We start from the raw sequence: 14,474 nt of genomic DNA on the forward strand, positions 1-14,474 counted from the left end.
GAGGGAGAAAGAAGAGGGAGAACTGTAACTTTGAAAATGTTTTGTTTGAAACTTGGAGTTTGTGAGAGAATTTATGGGCACTGGAGACAAGACTGTTCTGTGTGGGACCTCATACCTCCCAAGGCCCATGGGCCTGAGCAGATGTCCCCCAATACCACCTTCTGGAATCAGTTCAAGTAAAAACTTGCTGTGTGTAATAAAAAAGGTAAAGGGACCCCTGACCATTACGTCCAGTCATGACCAACTCTGGGGTTGCGGTGCTCATCTCGCTTTATTGGCCGAGAGGCCAGTGTACCGCTTCCGGGTCATGTGGCCAGCATGACTAAGCTGCTTCTGGCGAACCAGAGCAGTGCACGGAAATGCCGTTTACCTTCCCGCTGGAGCGGTACCTATTTATCTACTTGCACTTTGACGTGCTTTCGAAGTGCTAGGTGGGCAGGAGCTGGGACCGAGCAACGGGAGCTCACCCCGTTGCAGGGATTCAAACCACCGACCTTCTGATTGGCAAGTCCTAGGCCCTGTGGTTTAACCCACAGCGCCACCCGTGTCCCGCTGTGTGTAATAGAAGTACTTTAATGGAAGCCATCTAAGAACTAGAAAGCAATACCTATAATTGCTAAACATTTGTCCCCATGTCCCATCTGTGATCTCACAAAGGTGTGCACCAACATCAGTAGCTTATAGTAGCATATGTTGTGTTATTTTAAATGATAGAAAGAGTAACACTTCTAAATCAGATGTTTTCCTTTAGCCTTCATCCTCAAAACCTCAGATAAGATTAATTTTTCATTCCTTTCTCTAATCTCAGACCACTAATAATATGTATTAGGGGGTGGAAACCTTAGATGTAAATCTGCAGGTTCTAGAGTCAACATTCCCTTCCGCTAAATGAAAAGGCAACCTATTACTAAAAACTCAGAAACCCAGGATGTGAATTTTATACAGTAGATTTATCATCCATTTGAGCAAAGCAGCAGCCTACCCAGTTCCAATAAAATGGGGGTTATATAATAATGAAGAGGGGAAATATTCAGCAGATTGGATTTCAGGAGGTGAATTTGTAATATGCACACAAATCAGCAAGAATAAATTCAGTCTCAAACTCTGAATATTAATCACCCTTCGAAAAATACAGTAATAGGTCACACAAAGCTTATTAAAAATGTGGATTAAGATTTCTTGCTATCCTTGCACATTTGGAAATGTATGCACTAAGGTGAAAAGAGGCTGCCCTCCATTATCAAACCTCATGTGCTCTTTGGTCTTGTATATTCTCTTTCCTCCAGTAATATAATAATTGCCTTGTATAAGACTAAAGGCCATCTAGTTCAGTTGCTCCTCTGGGCTATGGGCTCCTCTTTCAAGACTAAACCCGCCCTTTCTATTTAGCCTTTCCCAACTGAGCCTAAAGGAAGCTGGGAAGCTGCCTTGCGCCAAGTCAGACCACAGGCTCATCTATCTTGGCACGGTCTGTACCGACCAGCCGTGGACCTTGAGACAGATGTCTTTTGCAGCCCTACCCGGAGATGCCATTGATTGGACTCAGGATATTCTGTCTAAAAAGCACATGCTTTAGCTCTGAGCTATGGTCCTTCCCAATTAGCAAGAATCTTCATCTGCGTTAACAGCATTTTTAAAATTGTGAGTGTGGGTTGATATTTTTTATTCTTCCCTTATTTCCCATTTCCCACCTCTTACATTTTTTATTTGCTAGCAGGTATCTTTTTAAGTTGTCCAGCACCTAGCACAACTTAGGTACTTCATTGTCAGTATTCTGCTTTTAAATGTACATGATAAGCCACTCTCAAAATGCAGAGCATGAAGCCATCCTATGTTGTCTGGGAAAGCCATTTCCCGTTCCCAGGGAAATGACGTTGCTGGCTGGGAGCAAGCCTGACCCACGCGCACGGGGCGGGATAGCCCCTGCGCCATTGGGGGGTCCTCGGCTGCGTCATCCCTTGGCCGACCAATCCGGTAGGTCTGGGGGCGTGGCACAGGCTATTTAAACTGCCCACGGCTGAGGACTCGCCCCTTTTTCTTCCTGCTCACTCAGTTCTTCTGCCCTCCCTCCTTCCCTCCCTAAGGTTAGGCTCTTGATCTCTTGGCCTTGCTATGGACCTTGGTTGGTCGTCTGTTGAAGGGGCCTGGTAGGAATTTTTTCTACTTGGCAAATTGGCGCTGGCCATTTGGTTTTTCACCTACCTCATAGCAAATTGTCACAACTTTGTAAGGTTTAGCGGTTAGGCATTGGAGTACAGTGGTACCTCGGGTTACATACGCTTCAGGTTACAGACTCCGCTAACCCAGAAATATTGCTTCAGGTTAAGAACATTGCTTCAGAATGAGAACAGAAATTGTGCTTCGGCTGTGTGGCAGCAGCGGGAGGCCCCATTAGCTAAAGTGGTGCTTCAGGTTAAGAACAGTTTCAGGTTAAGTACGGACCTCCGGAACAAATTAAGTACTTAACCCGAGGTACCACTGAATTAGGTTGAAGGTGTGGGGAGGTAGTGGCCGTCAGCTACCCCTCTTAATTCAAGGGTATTCCATTAAAGGATTATGAGGGGCATGGTATTTGTCTGAAGCCCCAGACGGTGGGCTAGGGCCATGGCACGACCCCTCGTGGTGACCCTGGGGGCTTCCTAGTTGATGTGCATCAGCTGGGCTCCCCTACTGGTGGTTAACCCTTCCAAGGCTTCCTGCGGATGGGCAGAAGTCAGATATAGTCGTGTGGTTCCCAGTTCCTAAGCCAATACCACTCACATTCTGTAACCAATAAAGTTGTGTCCTTTTTTGCCCATTGACCTATAATACTGTTTCATGTGTCTTTATTCCAACATCCCGGGAGAGTTTGGGACCTTGCCACACAACGGCAGCCACTAATCCAAAGTATACTAGCCCTGAACATAAGCAGTGGGATTCAGCAAAGGCAATCTGTGCATTGCGATTGACAACAGCGGCGAAAGTCTTAATAGCACAAGGATGGAAGACTGAGCAAACTCGGACTAATGAAGTATGGCAAGAGAAATTGATGGACTATGCAGAATTGGCAAAATCGACACATAAACTATGGGACAAGGATAACTGTGACTTTAAAGATGAATGGGAACCTTGTACAAAGTACTTAAAGACGCAACAAAGTGAATTGGACTCCTTGGCAGGTTTTGAATAAACAGTCAATTTTTTTTATTTTTTTTTATTAAATTTTGACATAAATATATTTCACAAACGTACATGGCGGGAAATGGGGGGAATTAAGAATGATATGTTTTAAGATAATATATTTTGTTTAAATTCTTAATAAAAAAAACTATTTTTTTTTTAAAAAAGTACATTGCCATAATATTCTGGTCCCCACTGCAGTGCCATAGCTAGGGGAGTTAACAAGGACTTGCGCTCCGGGTCAAGCTTCCAGGGGAGGCTCCATTGAGGCTCCTAGCCTGCCAGCCATTTTACTGCCTAGGCTTCAGACAAAACAGCTCTCCCTGCTCTCTGTGTGAGTGACTGAGTGAGCCTGAAAAGGAAGAGGAGAAAGAGGAAGAAAATGAGGAGAATGGAGTTTGCTTGCATGCCCATTCCAAAAAGTGAGTGATTCTCTTCCTTCCCCTTTCCCCAATGAAACCACAGATGGCATCTCCTGTCTGGTTTTGCAGCTGTGTGAGTCTCCTAAAGAAAGGCCCCCCACCTTATTTGCAAGAGGGAGAGTAAAAGAAAAGTTGTAAAACTTGGAGAAGAGAAAGGAAAGGGAAGACTGCCTTCCAGGCAAAGTCGAAAAAATGCACATTTTGTTGTTGTCAGCCATGGGCCTAGCCAAGGGGGGTGGGCAGGGAGGGGCAACTGCTCTCCCAGTCAAGTAAACAATAGAAATACTTGGTGTGTGTGCCAAACTGAGCCTTTGACCGGGTGAAAGAAAGCCTCTTCCACTTCTAGGGCCTCTCCTAATGTGATATAAATAGCATAATAAATTATAGATATAAACTGTCCTTGATTAGGCAATGTGATGGGAGAGAAAGAGAATGGTGGACTGGAAAAATGATGCCTGTGGCTATTGTTGTTGTTCGTTTGTATCATTTATGTCCAACCTAATCCTTTGAATGTTCCTCAAAAGTAAGGCCCACTGTGTTCAATGGGATTTACTCCCAAGTAAATAGGCACAGAATCTGAAGTCTTTGATTATGATTTCTTGGGAAGCAGTGATTGCTATAGCTTTGAACAAATTTATATAAGCTCACAGATAGGATGGGGTATGAATATTTAGTAAATAAATGAACTAGATGGTGATAGACTTACTTCTATGGATTTGTCAAATATTTCTAAAGTCATTTATATAAGTAGCCATCACAACAACATTGGAACAGCGTCATATGCCAATAGCTCCCATATGTTTATGATTTGTTGTGTGAACAAGGGCTTCTGTTCTGTGTTCCAGATCTACTGTCAGTCAGGGTTGTGTATTTGTGTGGAGGTTTTTTGGAAGGCTGCCAGTGCTATTGCTGTGAGAGCAAGAGAATATTTTTCCCATACTCACTTTCTCTGCACAATTCACCATTTTATAAAATTATTATTATTTGATATGCCTATTCTAAGACTTTTTTTATAAAACAAAACAAAACACTGTTCAGTTAAAGAGGAGGGCTGTGGTTCTCACAAATTTACTCATATATCAGAAAGTATAGAAAATGAAAAGGCATTTTTCTTTAAGTTCCATGCCATGTTCCATGCAACTCATCCTACAGGTTTAAATCCTGTGCCCACTTGCAACTTAGGGTTACGGCACATTCTTCCAATCATTCTGTCTGCACAAGCATTGCAGCTTACCAGAGGAAATAAATCCCCACATTTCTCCTGACTCCCCAAGCTAATTTTGGGGGTGGAAGGGGGGAGAAGAGGGAAGAAAGTCCCCTGTACAAGCAGAAGTCCTTGTGTAGAGCTTCCACTGAAGGGCTGGTTAGGTGAATCCTGCCCTTAGCCTCCATATATTCATATTTTCCTTGATTTGTCAGCTCCTTTCCAAAACATACCCCACACACGCATAGGGAAGGGCCAAAGCTCATTGGCAGAGCCTGTGCTTTGCATGGGAAAGGTCCTAGGCTCAGTGCCAAGAATTTCCAAATAGGGCTGGGAAAGATCCCTGTCTAAAAACCTGGAAAGTCATCGTCTGTCAGCATGGACAGTATTGAACTAGATGGACCAATGGCCGGCCTCTCTCTCTCTCACCCACACCCACACCCACCCACAGCCACACCCCAGTCCTCTTCCTTTCCCCCATTACTAATTTCTGTAGCTACATGCCTCCTTGTCTGATGGCAGCCATTTGGGAACATAATCCTTGTCTGATGGCCGCCATTTGGGAACATAATCCACCTTGAAAATGTCCGTCTGGCAATGAGCCACTTTTCTAGGTATTTGGGGATCTATTACATACTGGCCCAAAGGAGACAGTGAACGTCAGAAGATGAGATTAGACCTGCTGGACCAAGCCAAAGGCCCATCTAGCTGAGCATCCCTTTCTCACGGTGGCAGTCATGTACCCTTGGAAGGCCCACAAGCAGGAGTCGAGTATAATCTTGTGCACCTCTGTCGTTATCCCTCCCCCCCTCCCCGCTACTTGCTAACTAAAAGGCCCTAATGTTTCCTCCAAGGGGACGTTTATCCAGCCAGTCACCTGATCGTTTTGGCTGCTCTATTCCAGAGGGGTTATTTTTAGGTGAGGCAACCAGAACTGTACACAGTGTTCCAAGTACAATCACCCCATAGTAGCATTTTGATATTTGGAGGCATTTTGAGGGGGAAATGACACATATATGTGAGATTTTGACCAGCTTCGGCCCATCTGAAGCTGAAGCTGATACAGGCTCGTCATATCTTGAGCCCAAGCAGAGCGTCGTCACACAGCAGAAGGATAAGCAGTATGTGCCACATTCTCAACTTTATTTACACTTCTATGCTGAGAGAATACAAACGTGCATCTTGCCTCTGCGAGAGCAGAGAAGCAACTCCTCTCAGAAACAAAGAACACCGAGAGAACAGTGAAAAATAGGAAACCAGTGAACGTCACATCCAGTCTCCCATTCCTGTGGGAACCCAACAGTAACTCTGACTGTGGAATGCAAAACAATGTCCCGTGACTGCAGTTGCTGCTTAGTGAGGGAAATAGAAACCAGCAATATATGCCAGGACCTGGATTCCACCACTACAGCAGGTGACCCTGAGGAATCGCTGCCCAGAGCAGTTTTGTTGGAAAGGCTTCAGTTGGTACAGCTTGAGGTTATTCTACTCTCAGGAATTTGATGGTTTGCAATGGCATTTGTTAGGTCATTTATTAATTTTGTGTTCTGTTGGTTATCTTATAACTAGTTATTACTGGTTATGATACTGACATTTTTATGGGGTAATGTGATTTAGAGGTGTATTGCTGTTTGCTGTTCTGTTGCTTTAAATCTTGCCTTTATTTATCTCCTAAAATTTATATACAGTTTACAAAAAGATAAAACAATAAAATTGTTGCTAAAAATTACAACCCTAATTTAAAACATACAGAAGCTTAAAACCGCAATAGAATATTTTAAAACAAATTAAAACTCATGCAACTTTCTAAACTTCTGGCATGTTTCAGTTACATTGTCTATTCATTTTTATGGGTAGTTGCCTAGAAATTGTTTCTAATAGAAGGTGGCTAAGAAATTAAAATTTAAAAAGTGCTTCCTACTTCCCCACAATGAATTTTGGCCCAAACCTGGAAAACACAACTCTGAATTATCCATCAATTATTATTATGCCTTAGTTACATTGATTAAGAAAAGGAGAAACTGAAAGCATGTTTCCAGTGAGAGGAATAATAGCTGCAAAGTGTGGAATGCCTGTTGTTTCAAAGCAAACCACTCTAGAAGTTTTCATTGGAATTTTCTGAGATTATGCATCTGACAAGATAGGTTCTGTGTGCCAGTTTTCATACTGATAGAGGAGAAATCTTTATTTATTTATTTATTTATTTTTACCATGAATATAATTTTCATGCTTTGTAATGACGGAATGCTGAAAATCTTTGGAGGCTCCATAATATATGATATAAAGGCAGTCACTTTTCTTGCATGCACTTATCATCTCTGTCTTACTGTCAGCAATTCTGAGGCTAAGAGAGAGTGGCTGGCCCGAGGCAACTTTGAGAGTTCATGACTGAACTGGGTCCCCTAATGCATAGTTCATGTCCTTAACTACTAAGTTACATCACCACTCTGTAAGTGTGTGTGGCGCATGTATTTGAGGAAGCATGCACCAGTACATGGCAATTATCAGGAAAAAGTAGAGCAAATAAGCATACCCACATCCTTAAATCCTTGTGTAAGTCAGAGACACTTAAAAATCCAACCCATGACTTTCTTCTGCCTATCCTGACAATGTTCACTGTAGTCTTATTTTGTCTATAAATCTTAAGCTTGAGGTCACTTTAATTTGCATTGAAGGAGAATTAGTGAAAGACAGTCTATTATCTCTAGTGAAGTATTGACTTTTCACATGAACAACATAGTCTATGTCTTTCATTTCTTAGTTATCTGTTTCTTGAACACCAAGGGCTAGGACTTTAAATATTTCTGAAGGTATTCCTTTAGGATCAAGATGGTCAATAAGATTAGAAATGTCTCACTGCTACATATACACATCTGTAGAAAGTCAATTTGTCTGGTTTTGACTCCTGAGATTCTGTGGCACTGTGAATGTTGTGCATTCAGAAACCGCTGTTTCTAGCAACTCCAGTTAAAAAGAACTCAGGTAGGAGAGTGGGCAGAGACCTTTGCTCAAGATCCTGAAGAGCTGCTGCAGCCTGAGCAGACAGTATCATGGAAGGCTAAGAGGGCATACCACTTGGAAACATGGCAATAACTTTGTTGCATTTCTTAAACAAGAATAGAACCGTAAGAGGAAACCAGATGTAACTGATTCCATTTCCATCTTGTGACTAAACATAAGAACAGCCTGCTGGATCAGGCCAAGGGCCCCATCTAGTCCATGACCCCGTTCTCATGGTGCCCAGCCAGATGCCTGTGTAAAACCAGCAAGCCAAGCATGATCACAAGGAGACTCTGCCCTCCTGTGGCTTCCAGCAACTGGTACTCAGAAGCACTGCTGCCTCCAGCTGTGGAAGTAGACCAGAGCCATCCTGGACAATAGCCGTTGAGAGCCCTCTCCGCCATATAAACCATACAGGGGCACGATACACATATATTCCCCCTTTCACTTAAAGAAACAGCAATTAAATTAATGACCACTGTGGAAACATCTCATGGTAATTCCTTCATCGCTAAATCTCAAAGGCTTCTACAGAAGGAAGAAGGCCTTGATTTCTGTTCTGACCCAACACATGCAACACTGTTTTCATTTCACTACAGTTTGGCTTCTGAGAGAATGTATGTAAAACACCTGTGTTGGGATTGTTATTATCATGCTATTCCAGAGGAAATACAATGGAAAAAGTTGTGGAGATCATCAGTTACGTACATATTGTGGACTGAAAACAACAACAATGAATAATGCTCATATTTGGATGGATTTCTTTTCTGTCCATGGGAGAAATAAGCAAACACCAGCAATCTCCACTCCTGTTTCTGCTGGAAGTCTCTAACATCCTCCAATGCTTCTGAATAACTCAAGCAGAATAGTACAATTACTGTCAATATAACATAATTATTTAGGCAGAGTCCCAGAAGGTCAGCTTCATATTTTTTTTTAAAAAAAATATTTATTATTACATTTATAACCCGTCTTTCCTCCAGGAAGCTGACGATGCCATAAATGCACTCCCTCAGTTTATCCCCTCAGCAACCCATGTGGTAGGTTCGGCTGATAGAAGGTGACTGGCTCAGTATCACCCAGAGCTTTATGGCTGAATGGGGATTTGAACCCTGGTCTCCCAGGTCCTGTTCAAACACCCACACCACAAAGGCTTTCAGGTATTATATGTGCATTTCTCTGAAGGCCTTTTTGCTGCAGAGTGCTTTTTAAATTGCTTTTTTTTTTTTTTTTTTGCTGCGGCTTTCTTTTGTTCTGCTTTTACAGACACATGAAGAGTGATTTTGCTCTTTCCAAAATGGCTGCTGAAACTGCTTCTTCTGTTTTGCAGAGTAGAGGTCATCCCCAAATTGCCTTTGCTCCCTAATCTGTGTTCCGATCAACACAGTTTGCACCGTCATCTGTATGACTTTGTGAACGGTTAAGTCCTCTGTTAGCTGTGCTCTTTCATTCAGCCCTTTGTCTAGAATTCTAAGCACCGATCTATTCTCAAGTGCTCCTCTTTTTTACAGCAAATTCAGTGTTCAGTCTGTGCATACTTGGCCCTAACAAATGACCCATCAGTTTCTACAGTTTCTGAGCGCTTGATAAGAAGCAAGCAGGCCTTGTCACAGAACACGTTCCTTTTGTGATGTCAAAATGGGCACTGGGACATTAAAACGTGGTCAGAACAGTATTGTAGCCGTACTTTTGGCCCTCTACAGCAATACTAGAAAATTTATAAATGTTGAAGGTGTCTTTCTGCATGGCATTAATGAGTGAATTTGCTTAAACTATTCCTTCTTCCTCATGGAGCTCTGTGGCCAGGCAAAAACAATCAAATGTCTGTCTGTGCCAGGCAAAAATTGGAAAAAGAGAGGCCTGAAGTTACATGTTGCTGCCTTGGATTTCTGCTGTTAAAGTCTTCTCTGAATTGTAATCAATTCCCCAATTGGCTTCTTCCTCCTGGTATTCTTGTTCCATTTGTTTCTTCATTTTTCCCCACCTCTGGCTTTTCTGTCCCATGTCGCCTTCTCCCAACTGGTATTGAGAAAAAACTTTTTTATAGTTGCATATTCTGGGAAACGAAAGTTCTTTCCCATAGATTGTGCCTGGAGACTGACCTCCTGGTTGTGGGTGGGTATATTGGACAGCCACAACACCCGATTGGTAGGTCCCTCATTGTTGGGTTTAATCTGGCCAATGGGGTGCAGTCTAAACGGATCGAGGGACCTATATATACCTTTGCACGTGACCCAGATCTTCCTCTTTCGGCTCGTGCATTCGGAACACCCGCCCACCTCTCCCTATTTTTAGGGCAATTTGTGATTGACCTTGATATGCCGTCGTGTGTCACCTGTCATTTGGACAGGGGCACGGCAGGAATTTTCCCCACTTGGCTGATTGGCTGTTGCCATTTGGGTTTCGCCTGCCATGTAGCAATTTGTCACAACTTGTAAGGTTGCAGGTAGGCACTGGTTCAGGTGATAGGGATCGGGGAACAGTCTCACCATCCCTACGTGAAGGTATTCCATTAAAGGAATCCAGGGACTCAGCTTGCTTTGGTCTACCCCCGAGAGGGGGTTGTGCCCGTGCCGGAGTCCAGGGGAGCATCTGGGGAGTGGACAGAGTCTGTTCCCGGGCTTTTCACCTGCCTCAGGTGTTCACCCTTGGCTGACCTATGATAGAGCTCTGGGTCAGCGCTACCTGCAAGGGTGTAGGGAGCTAGTCGAACCAGAGCCTATGGAACCACTCACTTTTCTGTAATCAATAAAATTGTGGCCTAAAATCTGCCAAAAACCAAAACTAAAATTTGAGTCAAATGTGTGTTTATTTAAGGGGGAGGTTTCTGGGTCTAAACACGCAAAACCCAGAAAGCCAAATGGAATATGAAAACGGCATTGTTCTATTCCAAGATCCAGTTTGAATGGTCTCAGTATTGCTCTCTGCATGGGGACAACGTGCATTTCCATAGGCCCAAAGTTTAAAGTAGCAGAAATCCAGATGGCCAACATTGCAAATCTTTCTAATATCCTAGCAAGATTAAACCTGCTTCTTTACTTCTTAGCCTCCCTGTAAGCAAAACCCATTCACACCCACCCAGGCAGTCACTAAGGCTTGAACTATTTCTGATTAAAGCTGATACATTTTGCCCTGCAAAGATCACAGGTTTTCAGGTTAACTGAGTTAAAAACACAACTATATTTACTACTCTTTAAAATTAAAATTAAAAATAAAGGATAGACTAAAGAGGTCAGATACATGTTATAAAAGCATTCTTTGAAAACATTATATGGTAAGTATAAATGTGTCTAACAAAAGTTAACTTACTAGGTTGTCTCTAGTTCTGCTTATTAACGCTGCCAAATTTACTCAAATCACATTTGAAAATATAAGGTGCATTTTAATTGTGACACTAGCATGGTTTTTGCCTTTTTCAAAACTTCTGCTCGCTTGGTCAACATCTTCATTGAGCTATTTGCATTGAGCCCAAATTCTCATTCCTGGTCAGTTCAGATCCCTTGAGCATATATGTCACATTAAGATTTCACGTATCTCATCTGACTGAAAGTTCTACGCAAGCTTTGTTTACAAAAAACAGATATGCATATTTTTGTACATGTTTATCCCTTTACAGTACTTGAATTAGTTTATAAAATCTTAAAATGTTGTTGTGTTTGCTCTTGATATTTATTTGTGCCAGTATTAAAAAATATCAGCATTCAAGCACATACCCTCGATTAGATATGTCACACAATCTCATCTGGTACCGTGAGAGCTATTGACATTGATCTACACACTGTAATCATGTCAAATGGCCAATCATAAAATTGGGGAAGCAGTAGTAAAAGCAAGGAATATGCTGACATAGCAGCAAGTTTGCATTATGTATAAGATGGCAGCAATTGTGGTCAGTGTTAGTTGGAAAATACTAATATCAGACCATGCGTCTATGGGTTTAAGTATACGGTTAAGCTTAAAATAGCATCACATTTGTGGTACTTCTCTCTGCTACTGTAATAGTACAAAGAAAATACTGAAATGACAAGATAGTATTTTGCCACATGAAAGGGCAAAGGCTATCTGAGGGAATTGAGTTTACCCGTAGGTGAAGGATTGTCTGTAACTGTGCAGTTCCTCTAGAAGAAGTTTTCACCTCAGTGTCCTCTAAAACAGAGAAATCTGAACAAGTGAAAATGCTTTGAAGACAGGTTCCCTAATCAGATTTTTATATATATATAAAGAGAGAAAGATCTTTCATCACTCAGCCATACAGGGCAGCTGAATGCCAATTGGTAATAGAGGCCTTTCTGAAGAAAAATGAAATATCAGTCACAAACTCAGCCTTAAAGGAAGGAGGGGGGAAGTATACAATTGAATCTAGTTTTATTTAGAGTTGATGGTTTTCAAAAAGAAAAAGAAAAAAAAAAGCCTGAAATACTGATTTATGCAACTGTCAGGTTTGAATGTATGCAACACAACTTTCTCAGATTGAATCCCATTGATTTTCTATAACCGTGTCAAGCAGTCAGTGCATCACGGCAGTTTCTGGGACTGTAATAAATAATCCCTTTGGAAAGAAAGCGATTCTTCTCTTCGTAAATACATAGGTGAACATCTTGTTCTCTTGCTCTTTCATGTCTGTTACAGCTTAAGCTGCAAGGCTGTTGTTTTTAAAGAAAGCGATTCCTTAATTCCCTATCTTCATTTTCGTTTAGGCTAACATGCTTTGTTTTTCTTCTGACCTTCTTGGGGCTTTTACTTCAGGGAGACGCTGTTAAAGCGGGGTGTCATTCTGCTTAGGAGATGTGAAGAGATGAAAAGACCAAAGTGAATGCCTGCAAATTCAACTTGGAATAATTAGCATCAGTACATAATAGTGTGTGTTAATTCTGAAAGGCACTAACCTAGCCTTGAAAGACAGCCTTACATATGAAAGGAGAGTTAGTGCAAGCTCAAAACAAACACCACTTCCACAAATTAATATTTCCCATTAGATCTATTGGGTTTTTCTACTCCAGTGCCAATCTTAATCACTTTTGGGTGATATGGTTAGTTCTGCTTTTGAGTTTCATGTTTCTAGCCTAGAACTTCCATTTATACATTTTCCATTTATACAACCATATGTCAGGAGTGCTCTGATGGTGTTTCCTGCTTGGCAGGGGGTTGGACTCGATGGCCCTTGTGGTCTCTTCCAACTCTATGATTCCATGATTCTATGATTTTTGAGTTGATGTGTTTTGTGCGCCACACTAAATTTATAACTTGCTTTGCTATTGATTTGCTAGTTGTTCACTATTCTCTGTCATACATATTATTTAAAGTTGGTAAATAATTTAAAATGTGCTAAGGCATTCATTCAAGTACCTTCATAAGTAATTCTAAAACTGTTTACCAGAAGCATAATACCAAGCTAACGCGTATAAGAAATGACAATACTGTTTTCAAGTTAAACGTTTCCTGCAAAAAGCTTCCCACTCCCCAACTCACAAACATTCAATCAGCATGCAGCACATGTTTTTTGAACTCTACATAATGCCTTGAAGGCAAATAAAATGGAAAAATGAAATAAAGAAAAATAAAAGGAATACCTCTCGTGCAAGAATGACAATGACGTCTCAAGAGCAGGATTCTTCTTTCTCTCACACACTTTCAAGTCAGTTCAGGCCGTTTCCTCTGACCAACAAATCCTGATGGCCGAAATTCAGTTGGGTGTTTCTGTGTTCTGATTTCCAGCTGAGAATTTTCAGGATTTCAAACTAAAAACTGTGGGTTGTATTATCTAATGCTGCCATTCTGCCTGCACAAAAGGCTTCCACTTGGGCAACACAACTTTCCCCTCCTCTGCAGCTCCCACCCCACCCTAAAAATTTGCTCCACAGGCTTGAGGGGCAGGAAGGGGACAGAAAGGGGAAGAGACCTGTTGCACAGTGCTAGCCTACAGGTCCCAAGATGAATATCTTGACAGTTAAAGTGACATTGAATAGCATGAACTTGGAGTACAAGACAACCACAAGAGCCCTGATGGTTCAGTTCAAGGGCCCATCTAACTCAGCATCCTATACTAGTGGTCAACCAGGTACCTGTGAGAAATGTGCAATCGGGACATGAGTGCAATGGTTGAAAGCCAAATTGGGCTAGTTTGTCATAGTATATTAAAGGGAAGTAATAGTACCACTCTATTCTGCCTTGATCCCACCACACCTGGAGTACTGTGTCCAGTCCTGGGTGCCACATTATAGGAAGGATATTGACAAGCTGGAATACATGCAGTGGGAGATAACCAAGATGATCAAGGGTCTGGAAACCAAGCCTTAGGAGTCTCGGTTAAGGGAGTTTCAACTAATGGCTACAAGTTACAGGAAAGGAGATTCTGACCAGCTGGAACATGTAAAGAGGTGGGCAACCAAGATGATCAAGGGTCTGGAAACTATGCCTTATGAGGAACAGTTGAGGGAGTTGGGTATGTTTAGCCTAGAAAAGAGAGGAGATATGATAGCCATCTTCAAATATCTAAAGGGCTGTCACATGGAAGATGGAGCAAGCTTGTTTTCTCCAGCTCTGGAGGGTAGGACCCAAACAAATGGCTTTAAGTTACAAAAAAGGAGATTCCGACTAAACATCAGGAAGAGCTTTCTGTCTGCAAGAGCTGTTCAACAGTGGAGCAGACTGCTTCAGAAGATGGTAGACTCTCCTTCCTTGGAGGTTTT

General features: G+C 42.0%; 1 long non-coding RNA gene across 1 annotated transcript; it reads right to left on the reverse strand.

Moving 5' to 3' along the window:
* Positions 1-12,133: 12,133 nt before the first annotated feature.
* LOC309340337 lies at positions 12,134-13,468 on the reverse strand. The gene is made up of 2 exons (XR_014155943.1): positions 13,356-13,468; positions 12,134-12,559 (listed from the first exon to the last, which is right to left on the reverse strand). It is a non-coding gene; the product is annotated as an uncharacterized lncRNA (long non-coding RNA).
* Between the last annotated feature and the right edge of the window lie 1,006 nt (positions 13,469-14,474).

Source organism: Podarcis erhardii (genome assembly GCF_964252035.2).
Source record: "Podarcis erhardii genome assembly, chromosome: 4".
NCBI lineage: Eukaryota > Metazoa > Chordata > Lepidosauria > Squamata > Lacertidae > Podarcis > Podarcis erhardii.